The sequence below is a fragment of the Talpa europaea genome, assembly GCF_964194135.1.
Source record: "Talpa europaea genome assembly, chromosome: 12".
NCBI lineage: Eukaryota > Metazoa > Chordata > Mammalia > Eulipotyphla > Talpidae > Talpa > Talpa europaea.
This window is the reverse complement of record NC_140079.1, coordinates 44,173,982-44,194,447: the sequence shown is the minus strand read 5'-3', so window position 1 is coordinate 44,194,447 and position 20,466 is coordinate 44,173,982. Positions and strand designations below refer to the sequence as shown.

At 50.3% G+C, this 20,466-nt stretch overlaps 1 protein-coding gene and 1 pseudogene across 2 annotated transcripts in view; both read right to left on the bottom strand.

The window, feature by feature from the left end:
* LOC311182669 (uncharacterized protein) overlaps positions 1-20,466 on the bottom strand; it is a 530,572-nt gene that overhangs the window by 16,950 nt on the left and 493,156 nt on the right. The gene's annotated exons all lie outside the window — the stretch shown is intronic.
* Positions 8,335-8,966, bottom strand: LOC311181163 (large ribosomal subunit protein eL14-like; annotated as a pseudogene). The gene has a single exon. The product of its transcript is annotated as a large ribosomal subunit protein eL14-like (transcript).

The window sequence follows — 20,466 nt, the reverse complement described above, 5'->3', positions numbered from 1 at the left end:
TATTCTAAAGCTTCACCAGTCTCTTTGTGATTGGTTAGTTCTCTGCTGTCTCACTTAATTTGCTACTTAGCAGGGGATCTCCACATTCCTTATCTAACAGGTTTGTCTTTCCCCATTTGTTGCATCTTTATTTTTATGGCCCAGTCCTCAGGATGGGCATCCCTGCATTGAACTTAAACAGCTGCCCTTCTATTTTTTCCATAAATTAAACCACTCTCCATTTCCCCAATCTCTACCTCCCTTTATCACCTGAAGGAAACCAAGGCCAGCATTAACAATGTTGTCCTTGGTCCTGAGATGTTTGTTTTTCCTAGTGGAATTAATTACATTCCTCTTGCTGCCCTTATCTCTGAAGCCTTCCTCAACTCTCTGAGGTCCCCTCCTGCAGTGTCCCTAAAACTGCCTAATTACCCTAACTTTCCCTGTGTCTCAGTTTCATTTCTGGGTAAACTTGTAAAATGTACAAGTGTTACAGGACAGAGAGAGGGGCAGCCCAAACCCTGAAAACCTGCCTATTCTATATAGGGTTCCGCCATCCACCACATTAACACAAAACATGAGACTTTAATGGGAAGGAACTTTAATACAATTCGGAAACAATACAGGAAAGGCAAAGAATCTGGTTTCTAAATCAAGCACCCAAAGTTACCCATTCCCTCGTGGGTAAAACTCGATTCAAATGGGATTGGCCCAGAGCAAGGCCCCAAAGCCTGCCACAAGTCTAAAGCATCTTCCCGTGGGGACCCACAGAAAAGGGTCAGAAACAACCATACAAGGCCGGAAGGAAAAGAGCAAAATCAAAATCAAGATAAAATCTGCCATTGTCACCTCCCTATGGGTCTCACCCACATCTGTGTCACCCCGTCTGTTATAGGACAGGGAGAGGGGCAACCCAAACCCCACAAACCTGTCTATTCTAAATGGGTTCTGCCATCTGCTGCATCAACAGAAAACATAGGAGACTTTAAGGGGAAGGAACTTTAATAAAACTAAGAAACAATACAGGTAAGGCAAAGAGTCTAGTTTCTAAATGAAGCACCCAAAGTTACCCATCCCCTCGTGGGTAAAACTCCATCCAAATGGGATCGGCCCAGAACAAGGCCCCAAAGCCTGGCACAAGTCTAAAGCATCTTCCAGTGGGGACCCACAGAAAAGGGTCACAAACAACCGGACAAGCCCGGAAGGAAAAGAGCAAAATCAACATCAAGATAAAAGCTGCCATGGTCACCTCCCCACAGGTCTCACCCACATCTGTGTCACCCAGTCCACGACCAAAAGACAAGCACAGTTTCTTCACGTGTCTCTAGGCTCCATAAGCCTCCTCCAGGTCTCCTTCTGGCTCCATCCTGCTTCCTTCCTCAGTCTCTTCTGCAGCTTTTCCTCTTCCTGCTCAGCTCCACCCTCCCTTGGGTGGAGCAGGGAACCTCCCCCTTTCCTGGGGACCACCCTGTTGAACGTCCACGACCAAAAGACAAGCACAGTTTCTCCACGTGTCTCTAGGCTCCTTGTGCCTCCTCCAGGTCTCCTTCTGGCTCCATTCTGCTTCCTTCCTCAGTCTCTCTGCAGCTTCTTCTCTCCCTGTGCAGCTCCACCCTCCCTTGGGTGGGCCAGGAAACCTGGAACCTCCCCCTTTCCTGGGGACCACCCTGTTAGACAAGGTCAGAAGTATCATAATTGAAGAGGGTGCAAAGAAAAGAAAGGAAAAAAAAAAAACACTGGGAATAGCAAGAGGCATTCAAGGAACCAAAGAATGCCAACAATATTTAACTCCCATTTTTTAAAAAGGGGATTTTATTTTTGGCTAAAAAGCTACCCTTTAAATGAATTTTGTCCACTGTCAATGAAAGGAAGTCACTGACACAGAGCAGACGGCTATTGCCATGTCTATCTGTGACCTTTATTGTTTGTGACATGGTGACTTTCAAGGTAGCAAAAATGGCCACAGATGTTCTAGTATCAACCCATTTGAGCAATGTTGAAATGGAACTGCACACAGGCCCCACAAAATGGATATCCTCGCCAACATTTCCACCCCAGAAAATAACACCTTTTTAGACATTACAGAAAATAATGCATACATTTTTTTTAAGACTTATTTATTTATTTATACAAGCACTGGGTACAGTCAGGAGCGCGGGAGGGTGAGAGAATTCACCAGAGCCAGAGCGGGGAGCAGAGCAGGCAGAAGGACCGAAGTACACTGCTGAGGGGAGCAGCGGGCAGCAGGAGAGGTCTGCGTGCCATGTGAGCCACTCCTCTGGTGGCCGGGGAGCAGCGGGTGATCAAACCGGCACTGCAGAGGCTGTGGGCAGCTTCACAACCCAGCGCTCAACCACTGCGCCACTGGGGAGGCCCAACACATACATTTTTTATTAACACTCTGTTTTATGAATGTTCCATAACTGGAAAAAAGTAACAAACCTAGATGGGACTTCCTATTTGTAAGCAATTTACAGATTCAGTGTAATTTCAATGAAAATTTCAATGGTGTTCTTCAACAAAATGGAACCAATACTGTTCAAATTCATATGGAATCACAAAACCTCGAGCAGCGAAAGTTGTGACTAAAAGGGAGGAATAATGGAGGTCTGACACTCCCAGACATCCAACAATATGACAAAGCTGTTATAATAAAAACTGTGTTGGGACAAAAACAGACACAGAGACCAACGGAATAAAAGTTAAACCCAGAAATAAAAGCACACATATATGGTGAGCTAACCTATGACACAGGAACAAAGAATATACATTGGAAAAAAATCGCCTCTTTCGTAAATGGTGCTGGGGAAACTGGATTGCAACATGCAAAAGAATGAAGTAGACCACTATCTCACACCATACACAAACCAACTCAAGTGGATGAAAGACTTGCATGTGAAACCTGGCACCATCGAATATACTGAAGGAAACACAGGACAACACTCAATGACATGATTCTCAGAAACATCTTTGAGGATTCTTCTCCAGAAGCAAGGAAAACCAGGGAGGATGTAAACAGTTGGGGCTACAGCAAGAGACAATGATCAAAACAAAGAGACACCCCGCTGAATGGGAGAAAATATCAGCACACCACATGACAGCTAAGGGACTGATATCAAAGATCTACCAAGAGCTTACACGACTCAACAAAAACAAAAAACCCAGTCCAAAAAAATGGGCAGAAGTAAAAAGACACTTCTCCGAAGAAGAAATGCAAATGACCATCAGGCATAGAAAAAATGTTCAGCATCACTAATATCAGGGAAATGCAAATCAAAACCACAATGAGGGACCACCTCACTCTAGTGAGAATGCTCCTCATTAAAAAAAAAAAACTGGCAATAACAAATGCTGGAGAAGCGGAGGAGACAAAGGAGGCTCTGATGCTGCTGGTGGGAGCGCAAACTGGTCCAGCCACTATGGGCAGCTGTGTGGATGTTCCTCAGAACACTGAAAATGGGTCTACACATGATCCAGAGTTCCACTCCTAGGAATCTACCCAAGGGACAAAAACAAAAACAAAAACAGGAAACCTGAACTCCTGTGCTTATTGCAGCACTATTTATAGTAGCCATGACATGGAAACAACTCAAATGCCACAAAACAGATGAATGGATCAAAAAGTTGAGGTACAGTTACACCGCGGAGTATTGCTCATAATCAAAAAAGACAAATCCATGCTGTTTGTGGTGATACGGATGGAGCTGGAAGGGATGATGCTAGCCACAGTAAGGCAGGAGAAAGAGAAATATCAGGTGGTTTCTTATGTGGGAAATATAGAGAAACTGAACAAAAGGTAGAGAAAAAGACAACCCCAGCAGGCTGACCAAGAGCTGAGGCCCCCAGCGTGGAGGGGGGAGGGGGCGAACAGAGGGGAGGGAAGAGCACAAGGGATTATGGTGATGGGTCACGGGTGCTATTCTGGGGGGAGCACTATGGGGTCCACCCCTGAAGGGAGAATCCAATACCTACAAAAAATGAACAGCGATGCAAGAAAAGAAAAAAAAAGAGATGAGCTTGAGGAAAGGGAAGACCCTAAGACAATATAAATAAATAAATGGTCCTATAGGCGGGTCTCACCTGAACAATGCTGCAGGCACTGCTGAGGCATCCTCTCCTTACCAATTGTTCTAGATCTCCAGGAATTTTCTCTGGTAAGTACAGCAGTTAAGCCTGCTGCCTGGGAATCATTAGAAAAAGGCTAATTTTAAAAAAGATTTATTTATTTATACAAGAACCGGGGTGCATGCCAGATGCGCCTCCCCGAGCCCAAGAGTCTTCCCTCCCTGGGCCTCACCTGTCTGCTCCCCGCCGCCGGCTCCCCAGGTCAAGGGGCAGCGGCGCCCCTACGGGGTTCCTGAAGGACCAGGCCCACCCCAGCCCAACCTCACCCCGAGTCAGGGGCCAGCAGGGCCTGAACGACCGTGCACGTGTGGTAGCGCGCAGGTGCAGCCAGTGCGCTGGGCAGGGCTGGGCGCACAGGGTCTCCCGGAGGCAACGGCACCCCAGACGCAGGCCCTGGAGGGATGGCTCCCAAATAAACACTGAGATGCAGACAAATGCCTCCTCCTCGCCCAAAGTACTGTGACCCTACATTATTCGCTAGTCATTAAAAGGGCAAAAAAGTGGCTTGAATTTCTGGGAAAGATTATTTTTTTAAACCATTATTAAAAATCCCCTTACCTGAAGCTGACATAATAGCATGACTAGGGGCCACCCTGGTGGGGAAGAGGTTAAGCACCACACTGTGAAGCCATCTGCAGCCTCTGGAGCCCCAGTTCCATCCCCAGCCAGGAAGGTGACCCTCGGGGAGCCACAGACCTCTCCTGTCTCCCCGCTGCTCCCCTCAGCAGTGGATTTCAGTCAGTCCACCTGTTCTGTTCCCCGCGCTGTCTCTGGTGAATTTCCTTACCCCACCCCCGCATCTCTGCCCTGCACCCGAGCTCTTGTATTCATAAGTAAATAAATCTGCAAAAAATAAAATAAAGCATAACTCGTCTCCCGACTTACACATCACGAGATATGGCAGGGAACGCCCTGGCCGAGGACCATGTATTGACAAGGGACCCCAGAAGCTTATCAGTGGAACACCTTGTCGATAAGATTAGAACAATGGCTGGGGATTAGGGTGTGTCATGAAGTAGCTAAGAAGTGCCTGGAGGGCAGACTTACAATCCCTAATCTTCTACACCCTTCCCCTTTCTATCATATGCATGCCCTTAATCTTCTTTTGCTCTTCCCCCTCACAACCAATACCATGGGTCAATAAAAGAGCCAGGATCTTGCTCTTCAGCAATATCCTGCATTATGTAGCCTGCTCCACGACTCCCACTTCTTTATCAGTGTGATGTTGCCTGATGCAACAAATGGCTCCCAAACAGGGACCCCACACCCTGCTTCTCAAGCCCGGAGACGGGAATTGGACATCCTCTCAAGCCTGGCCAAAAGGCTTCACAGACCCAGAGTCCGCAATGAAGCGGTAAGAAGGTGTTTTCAGTCGTGTCTTTCCTATCTTTTTCTTCCAAATCAGACAGGTAAAAGGCCCACAGAGCCGGACTCTGTGATGATAATCAGCCTGGTGAAAGGCCCACAGACACTGAGTCTGTGATGTTAACTTTCTTCAGTGAGTTTTTCAGTTAAATCTTTACTCTCTCTCTTAGAAAGATGAGTGATAATCTCACACCCCTTCAGATCAAAGATCTTAACCTCTCTTCTCTTGTTTTCCCCATGCATGGTCCATAAAAATTGTTCCATTATCTTAAAAATGTTTGGTCTCAATAAAATAAAGCAAAAACAATATAAAGCCAAAGGATTATTTCTTAAAAATACAAACTCTAAAATATTTTAGCATCTCAAAATTAGTAACAACTGCCTGTCTTTAAAATTTTGATGACCTTGGGCCCTCAGTCTTAAGTAATGGTTAAAATTAAACACTTTATCCATATAAAGATTTTAACTTCTATCTCATTAAAAAAATCTTGATATATGGGGCCTCCCTGGTAATACAGGGGTTGAAGTCTCAACACTGTTGAGCTATCTCAGGCCAGTACAGCAAGGGTTAGATCCTGGCTGGGGAGTTGGCCCACATTACACAGCCAGCCTCTCCTGTCTCAGCCGGCTTCTCCCCTCAACAGCATGTTTCGGTAGATCGTCTGTTCTCACCACTCTCAGGTTGGTCTTTTCACCCCCACACATCTGGCTTACACCCTAGTTCTTATGTATATAAATAGATTAAAAAAAACCTTTAAAAATAAATAATTTGACTTCTTAAAATTAACACATGGCCAAAATTTTATTTTTATTTTTTTTTACTTTTTTAAAGATTTATTGATTGATTGATTGATACAAACACTGGGTACAGTCAGAAGCGTGTGAGGGTGAGAGAATTCACCAGAGCAAGAGCGGGGAGCAGAGCAGGCGGAAGGACAGAAGTACACTGCTGAGGGGAGCAGCGGGCGGCAGGAGAGGTCTGCGCACCTTGTGGGACCCTCCTCCTGTGGCTAGGGAGCAGTCAGGGATCGAACCTGCGCCACAGAGGCTGCGGGCAGCTTCTCAACCCAGCACTCAACTGCTGCACCACCGGGGAGGCCCTGGCCAAAATTTTAAATAAAAATCAAGAGATCTCTGTTTATCCTTGTCTTCTACCTCCGGAGGATTAACTATAAATGGCACCTATACAAAACCCCCAATTTTGATCATGATCTAAATTTGGTAAACTAGTGTAAATTCAATGGTTTAATTTAAAAGATACAAGTGTTTAGGTTTTAAGATTGGGTGTTAATATTGAATGTTTAAATGTGTTTTCTTAAAAGGTAAAAATTGTGTTGTTCAACAAACACTGATAATTAACTAAATTTCCTTTACAAAAAGATGAACCCACTCTTAAAAATATTTGTTAGTATAAATAAGTAATTATGTTATAAAGGTCTGTAAGTTTGTTAATCCTGTAAAAAGCTTTTTCTAAAACAATAAGCTCTTCATCCTGTGGGTAATAATCCTACCGCCCCTCAAAACAATTTTAAAGAACAACTTAGTGCTCCCTTTACACGAGGGTGTTAAAAAACATTTACTGGACTTTTCTGAGTCTGACCCTGATCACAAGGCCTCTTCAGAGGCTAGTGGTGGGAATTTTTTAATCAAGTAGAGGATGCTACAGCACCCTCCACCTGAACTCTCTAATAAGCTTCAAGAAATCCTTAGAGCATTTCAGTCTCTTGCCACTCATTCTAATCTGCCAATGTCTCAAGATTCTTGTCAGCAAAACTTAGTTAAAAAATGCTTAAAGAAGGGCCTCCCTGGTGGTGCAGGTGGTTGAGTGCCGCAATGTGAGTCTGTCCGCAGACTCTGTATCTTTGGTTTGATCCCCACCGGTGGGCGAGGATATACACTGCTACTCCCCTCAGCAGTGTATATTGTCAGTCTGCCTGTTCAGTTCCCTGCTCTGTCTCTGGTTAATGCTCACACCATCCTGAACATCTGGCCTATACCCCAGTTCTTCCATAAATAAATAAATATTTAAAAAATGCTTAAAGAGCGCCGTAAATGAGAGGGACCTTTTGCATTTCCTGTTAGTACAAAAAGGATTTGTGTAACCCATGATAATATCCCCTTTCCTATTTTTTAATTTAAATTTTATTTTTATATTCCCCATACAATTACAACCCCCTTATTTTGACCACAAGCCCTCCTTTCCCTGCCCCCCACCCCCCATAGAGTGTCTCTGGTTCATAGTTGTTTGCTGATTTTAATATTTTCTTTCTTATAGTTATTCTTTCTCCTGGTCCCTTATTTAAGTTTTCTAGATTCCAGCTATGAGTAAGACCATCCGGTGTTTTTCTTTTTCTTTCTGGCTTATTTTGCTAAGCATGATCCCTTCCAGCTCCATCCAAGTTGCTGCAAATTGCATGTGTTTATCTTTTTTGAATGCTGAGTAATATTCCATGGTGTATATGTACCACATCTTCTTGATCCAGTCATCTATTTTTTGGCTTTTGGATTGTTTCCAAAGCTTAGCTAATGCTGCTATAAACATAGGGGTGCAGGTGCTCTTTGGAATTGCTGTTTCTGTGTTCTTTGGTAAATACCTAGGAGTGAAATTGATGGATCATATGGATGTTCTATGTTTAGTAGGTCAAGAAATCTCCACAGAGCTCTCCACAGTGGTTGGACCAGTTTGCACTCCCAACAAAATGCAGGAGAGTTCCTTTTTCACCACACCCTCACCAACATTTGTTGTTGCTAGTTTTCTTAATATGTGCCATTCTCACTGGTGTAAGATGGTATCTCATGGTAGTTTTTTTTTTTGCCAATGGTTAAAAAGAACCTTTATTACTTTTATAATAGCCTTTTATGCTCTTATGCTTTCTTGCCAGATGCCTTTGGAGCAGGTGGTTTCTGGGCTGGAGCTTTCTGACCCTTCTGAGCTTTAGGAGGCACAGTCTTCTGGCCTGTGGCTTTCAGGGCAGGAGCTTTCTGGGCTGGAGCCTTCTTGCCTGCAGCAGTCACCTTTTTTGCTGGAACCTTTGCAGCAGCTGCTGCACCTGCACCCTTTGCAGCTAGTGCTTTTTTGGGAGAAGCTTTCAGAAGTGCAGCCTTTTGAAGCTTCTTAACTTCAAGCTTGATTATTCTCTTTCTCATCTTCTTTGCCTTCATGACTTTGTAACGATCAAAATCTGTCATTTTGGCTTTCCTTTCTCTGGCTTCAATCTTCTTGGCCCATCTTGTGGCTGCCCATTTTTTATTAATGTCTGCCTTCTCCCAGGCCTGCCGGACATACTTCTGGCGGGCACTGTGTGGGAACTTGAGGATGAAGTCAGTGAGCTGCATGCATTTGAAAGGCATAGCCTGTCGCCTCACCTGCGTGCAGGGTCCATCAAACAAAGCCCTATTCTGATCAATAACGTCTACAATCGCGACCAATTTCCCGGCATGAGTGCCAAGGAGACGTAGGCCACACGGCCAACCTCCACAAAGTGCCTGAACACCATCTTGGCGGCGCTCGGACAGAAGAGCCTCGTGGTAGTTTTGATTTGCATTTCCCTGATTACAAGCGATGTTGAACGTTTTTTCATATGTCTGTTGGCCATTTGCATTTCCTCTTCAGAGAAGTTTCTTTTTAGCTCTTCCGCCCATTTTTTGACTGGATTATTTTCTTTGTTGTTGTTGAGTCTCATCAGCTCTTTGCAGATTTTTGTGATCAGTCCTTTATCATTAGTGTTTGCAAAAATGTTCTCTCAGTCAGTGGGGTTTCTCTTTATTTTTGTTATTGTCTCTTTTACTGTGCGGAAGCTCTTTAATTTGATGTCATCCCAGCTGTTTATCTTTGCCTTCACTATCACTGCTTTGGGTGATGTGTCTGTAAAGATGTCTTTGATGTGCATATCATGGAGTGTTCCGTCTATATTTCCTTCTATATATTTTATGGTTTCAGGTCTTATGTCTAGTTCTTTAATCCATTTTGAGTTGTTTTTTGTGCATGGTGTTAGGTAGTAATCAAGCTTCATTCTTCTGCATGTAGTGACCCAGTTTTCCCAGCACCATTTATTGAACAAACTTTCTTTGCTCCAATGCATATTCTTTTCTCCTTTGTCAAAGATTAGTTGACCATAAATCTGTGGGTTTATTTCTGGATTTTCTATTCAATTCCATTGGTCTGTGTGTCTGTTCTTTTTCCAATACCATGCAGTTTTGATTATTATGGCTTTGTAGTACAGTTTGAAGTCTGGGAGTGTGATGCCTCCATTCCCTTCTTTATTTTTCAGGAGAGCTTTGTCTATTTGGGGTTTTGGTGATTCCATATGAATTCATCAAAAATTGTTCTATTTCTTTGAAGAATGACATTGCAATTTTTTTTGGAATAGCACTGAATCTGTATATTGCTTTTGGTAGGATGGCCATTTTAATAATGTTTATTTTTCCAATCCATGAGCAGGAGATGTCTTTCCATTTCTTTGTGTCCTCTTCTATTTAACAGTGTTTTATAGTTTTCTTTGTATAGGGCCTTCACCTCTTTTGTTAAATTTATTCACAAGTATTTGATTTTTTTTGTTTTGATAACAAAAGGGATGGTTCTTCTGATTTCTTCTTCTTCAGATTTATTGTTTGTGTATAGGAAGGCTACTGACTTTTGCGTGTTGATTTTGTATCCTGCCACTTTACTGAACTGATTGATGAGTTGAATTAGTTTTTCTGTGGAGTTTTTGGGGTTCTCTATGTATATTATCATATCATATGCAAATAGTGATAGTTTGACTCCTTCTTTTCCTATTTGGATTCCTTGTATGTCTTTCTCTTGTCTTATTGCTCTGGCTAGGACTTCTAGTATTATATTGAAAAGCAGTGGTGATGTTATAGGACAGGGAGAGGGGCAGCCCAAAACCCCACAAACCTGCCTATTCTAAATGGGTTCTGCCATCTGCCGCATCAACACAAAACATAGGAGACTTTAATGAAAAGGAACTTTAATAAAACAGGGAAAGAATACAGGTAAGGCAAAGAATCTAGTTTCTAAATCAAGCACCCAAATTTACCCATCCCCTCGTGGGTAAAAGTCCATCCAAATGGGATTGGCCCAGAGCAAGGCCCCAAGGCCTGCCACAAGTCTAAAGCATCTTCCAGTGGGGACACACAGAAAAGGGTCACAAACAACCGGACAAGCCCGGAAGGAAAAGAGCAAAATCAACATCAAGATAAAAGCTGCCATTGTCACCTCCCCACGGGTCTCACCCACATCTGTGTCACCCAGTCCACGACCAAAAGACAAGCGCAGTTTCTTCATGTGTCTCTAGGCTCCATGCGCCTCCTCCAGGTCTCCTGGCTCCATCCTGCTTCCCTCCTCAGTCTCTTCTGCATCTTCTCCTCTTCCTGCTCAGCTCCACCCTCCCTTGGGTGGGGCAGGGAACCTCCCCTTTCCTGGGGACCACCCTGTTACAGTGAGAGTGGACATCCATGCCTTGTTCCAGATCTTACTTTTCACCATTGAGAATGATACTGGCTGTTGGCTTGTCATATATGGGATTTATGATGTGGAGGCATGTTCCTTGTATCCCAAGAATTTCAAGGGCTTTTATCATGAATGGGTGTTGCACTTTGTTGAAAGCTTTCTCGGCATCTTTTGATATTATCATGTGGTTTTTGAATTTGTTTTTGTTGATGTGTTGGATAACGTTGATTGATTTTCGGATGTTGAACCATCCTTGTGTTCCTGGCATGAATCCTACTTGGTCGTGGTGAATTATCTTATGGATACATTGTTGGATTCTGATAGCGAAAATTTTATTAAGGATTTTTGCATCAGTGTTCATTAGCGAGATTGGCCTGTATTTTTCCTTTTTTTGTTGTCCTTCTTTGGTTTTGGTATGAGTGTAATGTTGGCTTCATAGAACGTGTTTGGTATTATCCCTTCCTTCTCAATATTTTGGAAGAGTTTGTGAAAGATAGGCACTAATTCGTTTCTGAACGTTTGGTAGAATTCATCTGTAAATCCATCAGGTCTTGGGCTTTTGTTTTTGGGGAGGTTTTTGATTACCATTTCAATTTCGCTGCTTGGATTGGTCTGTTTAGGCGTTCTATTTCTTCTTTTTTTTTTTTTTAATTTAGAGGCATGTTTTATTTATTTATTTATTTGTTTTATTTATACATGCACTGGGTACAGTCAGAAGCGCAGGAGGGTGAGAGAATTCACCAGAGCCAGAGCGGGGAGCAGAGCAGGCAGAAGGACCGAAGTACACTGCTGAGGGGAGCAGTGGGCGGCAGGAGAGGTCTGCACGCCGTGTGGGACCCTCCTCTGGTGGCCGGGGAGCAGCCGGGGATCGAACCGGCGCTGCAGAGGCTGCGGGCAGCTTCGCAACCCAGCGCTCAACCGCTGCGCCACCAGGGAGGCCCCTATTTCTTCTTTATCTAGCTTTGGGTGATTGTAGAGTTGTAGGAATTTGTCCATCTCCTCTAAATTGTTGAACTTGTTTCCATATAACTGTTCATAGTAGTTTCTGATTATGCTTTTGATTTCTGCTGTGTCCGTTGTGATTTCTCCTCTTTCATTTGTGATCCTGTTTCTTTGTGCTTTCTCCCTTTTTTCCTTTGTGAGCCTGGCTAGGGGTTTGTCTATTTTTTCTATTTTTTTGAAGAACCAGCTCTTGGTTTCACTGATCTTTTGGATTTTTTTTTTTTTTTTAGTTTCGATTTCATTTATTTCTGCTTTGGTTTTTATTATTTCTTTTCTTCTACTAGATTTGTTTTTTTTGTTGTTGTTCTTTTTCTAGTTCTTTGAGCTTTGAGATTAGGTTGTTTCTTTGAGTTCTTTCTTGTTTCTTGATGGGAGCCTCTATTGCTATATATTTTCCTTTTATTACTGCTTTTGCTGCATCCCATACATTTAGGATATTGGTGTCCTCCTTGTCATTCAATTCAAAGAATTTTTTAATTTCTTCTTTGATCTCCTCATTAGTCCAGTGGTCTTCTAGTAGTGTGGGTTTCAATCTCCATGAGGTAGGAGAGTTCCTAGCCTTCTTTTTATGGTTTATTTCTACTTTGTTTCCTTCATGGTCAGAAAAGATGCTTGGTGTGATTTCAATCTTGGGGTATCTGTTGATTTTTGTCTCGGGTTCCAGTATGTGATCGATCCTGGAGAATGATCCGTATGCACTTGAGAAAAATGTCTACTCAGATTTTTTTTTGGGTTTAGTGTTCTATAGATGTCTCTTAAGCCCAAGCGCTCTAGATCCTTATTTAGAGCTTTAGTGTCTTTACTTATTTTTTGTCTCGTTGATCTATCCATTGTTGATAGTGTTGTGTTGAAGTCTCCCACTACGTATGTGTTTTCTCTGATGTCTGTTTTCAAAGATGACAATAGTTGTCTGATATATTTTGGTGCTCCTTCGTTTGGTGAATATATGTTAATGAGTGTTATTTCTTCTTGAAGTATTTTCCTCTTGATCATAATGTAGTGACCGTTGGGGTCTCTTTTTACCTTTTAGAGTTTGAAATGTTTTACCTGATATAAGTATAGCCATTCCTGCTTTCTTGTTTGGTCCATTTGCTTGTAGGATTGTTTTCCATCCTTTAACATTGAGGTTATTTTTATCTTTTGTAGCTAAATGTGTTTCCTGGAGACAGCAAAAGGTTGAGTTTTATTTCTTAATCCATCCTGCAACTCTGTGTCTTTTTATTGAAGAGTTTAGTCCATTTACATTTAGAGTTAATATTGATATGTTAGCATCTGTATTTGCCATTTTGTTTGTCTTTCCTTTGATTTTTATTTATTATTTTAATAACTTTTTTTGGCCTTCTTTCATTGTTATTCGTCCCTCTGAATCTCCTCCTTCTGTGTTTACTTACAAAGGTGCGTCTTGAAGTCCCACAGACTTCCCTGGAGGTGGGGCACCTGGATTGCACTCTGAGTTCCAAATCTCTGGATCCTCCTCTGGGCGCCGACTTCCTGCCAGGTGGGACCATGCTTGTGGGGGCCTTCAGCTCTCCTCACTGCACAGGGAACCTTCTCCCTCTGGCTCCACGGGGAGCTTTCTGCCAGATTCAAGCAGTCTTTACTGAAGAAAGGTCCCTGTTCTAAAATGGTGCTTTGGAGACAGGCACACTCTTCTGCATGCCCAGTCTGCCCTGGCCGTGGGTGTCCGCTCCCCCTCTGGGTTTGGACTGCTGCCCTGAAGGGGCCTGGTGTGGGCAAACTTCCCAGCTCACCTCTGGCTCCTCTGGGAGACTTCTGCCAGTTTCACGCACTCTTTACTGAAGAAAGATCCCTATTCTAAAATGGTGGTTCAGATACAGGCACACTCTTCCATGCACCCACTCTGCCCCGGCCCTCGGTGCCTGCTCCCCTTCTGGGTTCAGACTGCTGGCCAGAAGGGGCCTGGCCTGGGTGAACTTCCAAGCTCACCTCTGGCTCCTTTGGGAGTCATCTGCTGGCCTCAAGCAGTCTTTACCGAACAAAAGTCCCTATTCTAAAATGGCGACTCAGAGACAGACGCGCTCTCCAACGCACTGGGTTGGCCCCAGCCGTGGGTGTCCGCTTCTTCCCTGGGCTCGGACTGCTGGCCATAAGGGGCCTGGCCTGGGCCAACTTCCCAGCTAACCTCTGGCTCCTTTGGGAGCCTTCTGCTGGTTTCAAGCAGTCCTTATTGAAGAAAGGTCCCTATTTTTAAATGGCAATTCAGAGATAGGCACACTCTTCGGTGCGCCCGGTCTGCCCCAACCGTGGGTGCCCCCTCCCATCTCTGGGCTCGGGCTGCTGGTCAGAAGGGGCCTAGCTTGGGCGAACTTCCCAGCTCACTTCTGACTCCTCTGGGAGCCTTCTGCCCCTTTCAACTAGTCTTTACTGAAGAAAGGTTCCTATTCTATGGGATGTTGGTGATTTTTTTCTGGTTGCTAGGTGGCACCAGAGATCTCTCCTAGTGTCCTTGGGGAGCTTTTTTTTTACTCCGTGGGACAGGGGAACAGAGTGGGAGTGGTGGGGAAAGCCTCAATGGTTTTGGGGTGCTGTGTCTGCCTTGTGCCCCACCATCGTGGGGATCCAACACCCCAAATTTCGTGCCCTGGGTCTCAGTTCCAAAGACCTCAGGTCCAGGACGTGGCCTGTAGCCCAATTTAGTGTCCACAGAAATGGCGCCTTATGCACCCCGCTCCCTTTCCGGGCACCTGGTTTCTGATTACTCAGTGAGGGACGTTCACCTTAGAGAGGGCCCCCGTGAGTCTCCATGCAAGCCTAGGTCGCAGGCATGGGGAACTGGGCAGTCGAGATCTGTGTATCCTATTCAAGGGCACCACTTTTCCAAACAAGCTTACTGGCTGGCCTGGGGCTGTTTGTCGGTCTCCAGGAATCTTTGTTTTTCTCTATTGGCTACTGGAGCCATTTGCTTAACTCCATGGTGAATTTTGCAGAGTTCTCCACAGCTCCAGTTCATGGGGTGTGGTGACTGAAATAGTTCCTTTCCACTCAAAGTCCCTCTTGATGCATAGTTTGTTCTTCTTGGTTGTTTTAGTCTTTTTGTTTTTATTCTCATTTCTGTGGATCGGAGAGTGCTGACTTTGTGGGTAGGGGAGGGTAGGAGGGTTCTGAGCTTTCCCCCCTTCTAGTTCTCTTTTATGGTAACATTCTTCTTTGGGTAGTTTGCTGGAGTCACCCATTTATCGTCTGTTTACCAGTTCTTACTGAGACCTGCTGCTTTTCCTCCCAATTAACTTTATTTTAATGGGAGATCTTAGTTGCAGCGTTTCCTTGTGGCCATGTTGATCTGCCCCTCCGAAGAACAGGATTTAAGCCTCCTTGCCATATTTTTTAATATTTAATTTTTTATTTATACAAGCACTGGGTACAGTCAGCAGTGCGGGATGGTGAGACAAGTCACAAGAGCCAAAGGTGGGAGCAGTATAGGCAGACTGACAAACACACTGTGAGGTGAAGAGTGGGCGGGGCAGGAGAGGTCGGCCCGCCATATGGGACTCTCACTGGTGGCCAGGGATCCAAACGGTGCTGCAGAGACTCTGGGAAGAGTCAAGCCCAGCACTCAACCACATCGCCACCAGAGAGGCCCTCCCCTTTTCTATTTTTAAGAAATTAAGTTCTAGCATCTATGGTTGGGGGGGTCAAGGGTCATCTGCACACATGGGGGTACAGGGCCTTAAGCCTACTAGGGGGTCCAGGGACCTCTAAATCGTTGGGGGAAAGGGGAAATCCACGCCCTGGGGGAAACCGGCACCCTCCTCTCGCACTCACACACTCAGCGGCAGGCTGTGCGCCCAAAGACACCATAGACGGAGGAGCGGAGTTACTGTCAGGGGAGGGCACCCCTGTAAGCCACAGTCAAGCGGCATCCGCAGCATCTTCCAAAGCTGCAGGCAGACGGACCGGAGCAAAAAGCCCCAGCCAACCCAGCACCACTCAAGAGGAAGAGTCCTCACCTGGACCAGCACCACTGATGAGCACCAGGCTACTCCCACGGCCGGATCCTGACCCCGCCCACCCAACACGGCATGCGCAAAAGTGCACTTCCTAGGGCCGCCGCTAGGAGGCGCTGGCGAAGGGGATCGGGAACCATCAGCCCCCACGAGGTTAGGGGGACTTCTGCACCCATGGGGGTACAGGACCTCCTTCCCCCAAAGGGGAACGGGCCCCACTTCTCCCTCGGGGGAACGGCAGAACTTCCTCCCGGGACAGACCTGCACCTTCCTCTCTCACTCAGGCTACAGAGGCAGGCCGTGCGCCTGAGACGCCCTAGACGGAGGGGCAGGGACACTGCCAGAGGAGGGCACCCCCTGTAAGCCACAGTCAAGAGGCGATAGCGGCCTCTTCCGAAGTTGCAGGCAAACTGGCCGGCGCAGAAAGCCCCAGGCAGCCCAGCACCACTCAAAGGGGAAGGGTGCTCACCTGGCCCAGCACCGCTGATGAGCCCCAGGCTCATCCCCCAGCCGGAGCCTGACCCCGCCAACCCGACTCTGGCTGCGCACAGGTGCATTTCCTAGGGCCGCCGCTAGGGGGCGCTGGCGAGAGGGTTCGGGGACCCTCAGCCCCCACGGGGGTAGGGGAACCTCTACCCCAGGGGGAAACGGGTCCCTCTGACCCGAGGGGAACGGGACCCTCTACCCCTTAGGGAAACGGGGAACACTTCCCCCTTGGGGGAACGGTAAATCTTCCTCCCGGGGCACACCTGCTAGCTTCCTCTCGCACTCACACCCCCAGGGACAGGCCTTGCGCAGGAAGCCGCCCCAGACGAAGGGGCAGGGTCTCCGTCAGGGAGGGCAACGCCTGTAAGCCACAGAGAGGCGGTGCCCGCCGCGTCCTCCAGAACTGCAGGCACACAGGTTGGTGCGTAAAGCCCCTGGCAACCCACCACCACTCAAAGGGGAAGAGTACTCACCTGGCCAGGCAGCGCTGATGAGCCCCAGGCTCCGCCTCCACACGGAGCCTGACCACGCACTCCCGGAACTTCATGAGCAAAGGTGCAGTTCACAGCTCCGCGCTGGGGGGCGCTGGGGAGGCGGTTCGGGGCAATCAGCCCTCATGGGTGTAGGCAGACCTCCACCTCAGGGGAAAACGAGAACCTCTTCTCCCATGGTGGAACGGGGCCCACTCCCCCTTGGGGGAAATGGTAAATCTACCTCCCGAGGCACGGCGGCACCCTCCTCTCGCACTCACAGCCCCAGCGGCAGGGCCGTGCGCCGGCAGACGCCCTATACGGAGGGCCGGGGTCCCGGTCAGGGGAGGGCACCCCCTGGAAACCAGGGGCAAGCGGCGACCGTGGCCTCTTCCAAAACTGCAGACACACAGGCCGGCGCGGAAAAAAAGCCCCGGGTAAGCCAGCAACACTGGAAGGGGAAGAGTCCGCACCTGGCCCAGCAGCGCTTGATGAGCCCCAGGCTCCGCCCCTGGTCGGAGCCTGACCCCGCCCGCCCGACTCTGGCTGCGCACAGGTGCACTTCCTAGGGCCGCCGCTAGGGGGCGCTGGTGAGGGGTTTCGGGGACCCTCAGCCCCCACCGGGCTGGGGCCACCCCTGCACCCATGGGGGTACGGGATTCGACTCCCCCATGGGGGAACGGGGCCCCCTTCCCCTTCGCGGAAGCCCAAACCTTCCTCCCGGGGCACGCCTGCACCCTCCTCTCGCACTCACAGCCCCAGCGGCGGGGCCGTGCGCCGGTAGACGCCCTAGACGGAGGGCCGGGGTCCCGGTCAGGGGAGGGCACCCCCTGGAAGCCAGGGGCAAGCGGCGACCGCGGCCTCTTCCAAAACTGCAGGCACACAGGCCGGCGCGGAAAAAAGCCCCGGGCCAGCCAGCACCGCTCAAAGGGGAAGAGACCGCACCTGGCCCAGCAGCGCTTGATGAGCCCCAGGCTCCGCCCCTGGCCGGAGCCTGACCCCGCCCGCCCGACTCTGGCTGCGCACAGGTGCACTTCCTAGGGCCGCCGCTAGGGGGCGCTGGTGAGGGGTTTCGGGGACCCTCAGCCCCCACCGGGCTGGGGCCACCCCTGCACCCATGGGGGTACGGGATTCGACTCCCCCATGGGGGAACGGGGCCCCCTTCCCCTTCGCGGAAGCCCAAACCTTCCTCCCGGGGCACGCCGGCACCCTCCTCTCGCACTCACAGCCCCAGCGGCGGGGCCGTGCGCCGGCAGACGCCCTAGACGGAGGGCCGGGGTCCCGGTCAGGGGAGGGCACCCCCTGGAAGCCAGGGGCAAGCGGCGACCGCGGCCTCTTCCAAAACTGCAGGCACACAGGCCGGCGCGGAAAAAAGCCCCGGGCCAGCCAGCACCGCTCAAAGGGGAAGAGTCCGCACCTGGCCCAGCAGCGCTCTATGAGCCCCAGGCTCCGCCCCTGGCCGGAGCCTGACCCCGCTCTCCTGGCTCTTCATGAGCAAAGGTGCCGTTCACAGCTCAGCCCCAAGGGGCGCTGGCGAGGCGGTTCGGGGCCCTCAGCCCTCATGGGTTTAGGCAGACTCCACCCCAGGGAGAAACGGGAACCTCTTCTCCCATGGTGGAACGGGGCCCACTCCCCCTGGGGGAATGGTAAATCTTCCTCCCGGGGCACACCTGCACCCTCCTCTCGGACTCACACCCCCAGGGGCAGGACGTGTGCCCCAAGACGGCCTAGACGGAGGGGCTGGGTCTCCGTCATTGAGGGCAACGCCTGTAAGCCAGAAACAGGCGGCATCCGACGTGTCCTCCAAACTGCAGGCAGACAGGCCGGCGGGGAAAGACCCTAGCAAACCAGCACCAATCAGAGGGGAAGAGTCCTCACCCGGCTGAGCAGCGCTGATGAGCCCCAGGCTCCACTCCGGGCCGGAGCCTGACCCCGCCCGCCCGACTCAGGCTGCGCAGAGGTGCACTTCCTAGGGCCGCCGCTAGGGGGCCCTGGTGAGGGGTTTCGGGGACCCTCAGCCCCCACCGGGCTGGGGCCACCCCGCAACCCATGGGGGTACGGGACTGTCCTTCCCCATGGGGGAACGGGGCCCCCTTCCCCTTCGCGGAAGCCCAAACCTTCCTCCCGGGGCACGCCTGCACCCTCCTCTCGCACTCACAGCCCCAGCGGCGGGGCCGTGCGCCGGCAGACGCCCTAGACGGAGGGCCGGGGTCCCGGTCAGGGGAGGGCACCCCCTGGAAGCCAGGGGCAAGCGGCGACCGCGGCCTCTTCCAAAACTGCAGGCACACAGGCCGGCGCGGAAAAAAGCCCCGGGCCAGCCAGCACCGCTCAAAGGGGAAGAGACCGCACCTGGCCCAGCAGCGCTTGATGAGCCCCAGGCTCCGCCCCTGGCCGGAGCCTGACCCCGCCCGCCCGACTCTGGCTGCGCACAGGTGCACTTCCTAGGGCCGCCGCTAGGGGGCGCTGGTGAGGGGGTTTCGGGGACCCTCAGCCCCCACCGGGCTGGGGCCACCGCTGCACCCATGGGGGTACGGGATTCGACTCCCCCATGGGGGAACGGGGCCCCCTTCCCCTTCGCGGAAGCCCAAACCTTCCTCCCGGGGCACGCCTGCACCCTCCTCTCGCACTCACAGCCCCAGCGGCGGGGCCGTGCGCCGGCAGACGCCCTAGACGGAGGGCCGGGGTCCCGGTTAGGGGAGGGCACCCCCTGGAAGCCAGGGGCAAGCGGCGACCGCGGCCTCTTCCAAAACTGCAGGCACACAGGCCGGCGCGGAAAAAAGCCCCGGGCCAGCCAGCACCGCTCAAAGGGGAAGAGACCGCACCTGGCCCAGCAGCGCTTGATGAGCCCCAGGCTCCGCCCCTGGCCGGAGCCTGACCCCGCCCGCCCGACTCTGGCTGCGCACAGGTGCACTTCCTAGGGCCGCCGCTAGGGGGCGCTGGTGAGGGGTTTCGGGGACCCTCAGCCCCCACCGGGCTGGGGCCAACGCTGCACCCATGGGGGTACGGGATTCGACTCCCCCATGGGGGAACGGGGCCCCCTTCCCCTTCGCGGAAGCCCAAACCGTCCTCCCGGGGCACGCCTGCACCCTCCTCTCGCACTCACAGCCCCAGCGGCGGGGCCGTGCGCCGGCAGACGCCCTAGACGGAGGGCCGGGGTCCCGGTCAGGGGAGGGCATCCCCTGGAAACCAGGGGCAAGCGGCGACCGCGGCCTCTTCCAAAACTGCAGGCACACAGGCCGGCGCGGAAAAAAGCCCCGGGCCAGCCAGCACTGCTCAAAGGGGAAGAGACCGCACCTGGCCCAGCAGCGCTTGATGAGCCCCAGGCTCCGCCCCTGGCCGGAGCCTGACCCCGCCCGCCCGACTCTGGCTGCGCACAGGTGCACTTCCTAGGGCCGCCGCTAGGGCGCGCTGGTGAGGGGTTTCGGGGACCCTCAGCCCCCACCGGGCTGGGGCCACCCCTGCACCCATGGGGGTACGGGGCCCCCTTCCCCTTCGCGGAAGCCCAAACATTCCTCCCGGGGCACGCCTGCACCCTCCTCTCGCACTCACAGCCCCAGCGGCGGGGCCGTGCGCCGGCAGACGCCCTAGACGGAGGGCCGGGGTCCCGGTCAGGGGAGGGCAC